This window comes from Macrobrachium rosenbergii, chromosome 46 (assembly GCF_040412425.1).
Source record: "Macrobrachium rosenbergii isolate ZJJX-2024 chromosome 46, ASM4041242v1, whole genome shotgun sequence".
Lineage (NCBI taxonomy): Eukaryota > Metazoa > Arthropoda > Malacostraca > Decapoda > Palaemonidae > Macrobrachium > Macrobrachium rosenbergii.
In genome coordinates this window covers 54,517,195-54,519,694 of record NC_089786.1, presented here as the reverse complement: position 1 = coordinate 54,519,694, position 2,500 = coordinate 54,517,195, and the positions used below count along the sequence as shown (strand labels likewise).

The 2,500-nt window shown below is 28.9% G+C and overlaps 1 protein-coding gene across 14 annotated transcripts in view; it reads left to right on the top strand.

Moving 5' to 3' along the window:
- Asator (tau-tubulin kinase asator) overlaps nt 1-2,500 on the top strand; it is a 220,385-nt gene that overhangs the window by 98,825 nt on the left and 119,060 nt on the right. The window lies entirely within an intron of this gene.

Sequence of the window (2,500 nt, the reverse complement as noted above, 5' to 3'; positions counted from 1 at the left end):
TGGTGTATGTAATTGTATGTGCAAAATGTATGCACATACATACACACATACATACCCTGTCTGTATGTATACAAACATACCTGTATATATACATATATATATATATATATATATATATATTATATATATATATATATATATATATATATATATATATTATGTATATATATATATATATATATATATATATATATATATATATATATATATATATATATATATAGGTATGTTTGTATATAGACAGGGTATGTATATGTGTGCAGTATGTGCATACATTTTACACATACACCCACATACACCATACACCATTTTGAAAACAATTGTATCAAAAATACTGCCAAACATTTCCTGTTCATTTTAACTTTGAATCCCAGAAATAAAAATAAATCTCAAAATACCCCACCTCCCACATCACCAATGTTAGATCTAAAATAAAGAAAAATAAACAAAATTTAACACGAGCAAAGCCACAAGAGACATTTTAATGAACGCTGATAGGTTAAATTAACATCAATTTTTAACAATGCAAGGCACGCAGAGAAACTCTGTAGTGATTCAAGCTGTTAAAATACCTATTGCATTTCTCACAGATATTGCACATTCTTTGGGAATTGAATGATTTAATTTTAATTTTATTAATTTGGAAGGTAAATTTGATAATAGGTGGCTACCTTATAGGTTAGTAGGTAAGTACCTTACCCATTTTCCTGAATATAAAGAAATCTGAATAATTCTATATAAATTCTTGTTATTTAAATTCTTCAGTTATCACAGAATTCTTTTCCCAAAAATTCCCCCAATTCCAGACGGTTCTGTCAACCACAAATACCAAAAATTCCCCCCAAAATTTTAGTGTTACAATTGACACATTTTCCTGAACATAAGGAAGAAGTCTGAATAATTCTATATCATTTCTTATCTAAATTCTTCAATTATCACAGAATTATTTTCCCAAAAATTCCCCCAATTCCAGACTGTTCTGTCAATCACAAATACCTAAAACTCCCCCCAAAATTTTACAATGTTACAATTGACACATTATCCTGAACAAAAGGAAGAATTCTGAATAATTCTATATCATTTCTTGTTATCTAAATTCTTCAATTATCACAAAATTCTTTTCCCAAAAATTCCCCCAATTCCAGACGGTTCTGTCAACCACAAATACCAAAAATTCACCCAAAAAAGAATTTCTTGTCAACATTACAGTCCACAAACCTCTATACCCATTATAGGGTAGAGAAGAAGAATAAGACAGACAACAGAAAACGGGAATTCGTAAAGGGGGGAAAGAGGGGTTACTATTGTAAATTTTGAAGGCTATTTTATTGGCATCCTTCCGTCCTCCCTTCCTTGGTGTCTTCCTGCCTCCTTTCAAGGAGATAGGGTGCAGGAGGAAGTGGTATTTCAGGAGTCCTCGAAGGACTCTTTCTTCGGGTCCTTCGTGGTGGGGTTTGTCCGGTGTTTTGGGAGAAAGGGTGGAAAGGGAAGAGAAAGTTAAAAGAAAGTTTGTATATATATATATATATATATATATATATATATATATATATATATATATATATATATAGATATTTATATATATAGATAACAGATTGACAGATAGATAGATAGATAGAATTACCTAACAAAAATAATATTCCCCAAAGAATCGTGACTCACGCATTCATATACTTAGCAAAATACTATTTTTTTTTTTCGAAGCCTAAAATTTTATATTGAAGGCATGATTAAGGACAAGAATAAAAAAAACACACACACAGGAAGGTTGGTTAAGGATAATTGGAGTGTTTCATGCCTTAGTTTTTTTTCAGTGTGTTTTTTTTTTATGCGTTTAGCCTTTATGGGACATGCAATTCTTGCTGGGCTCTCTTCCTAGAGAGAGAGAGAGAGAGAGAGAGAGAGAGAGAGAGAGAGAGAGAGAGAGAGAGAGGGTTTTGAGTAAGAGGTATGAAAGTGGTTTTGATATACTGGAGGTTATACAGTTTTATATTATGTGTATGTGTTATGTATATTATATATATAAATATATATATATTTTTTTTATTTATGTTTGTATACATACATACATACATACATACATACATACACAAACACACACGCCAGCCGTACCCAACCAACGCTATAATCTATTAGGAAACTCTCGATCCCAGTATACTATTATTATTATTATTATTATTATTATTATTATTATTATTATTATTATTATTATTATTATTATTATTATGAGTTTCTCGATAACAAATCGTCTGTTTATTTATTAATATTTTTCTAATTGTTATGGGTCATAATTCATGCGTAATGACTCTTTTGGGTGTGTGTCTGTGTTTAGTGTGTATGTATACATGTGTATGCATATATGTATTTATGTATATATATAAATATATTTAAATATATATCTATCTATAATATATTATATATATATATATATATATATATATAGATAGATAGATAGATATATGTAAATATATATGCATTATATGCATATACTCATTCATAC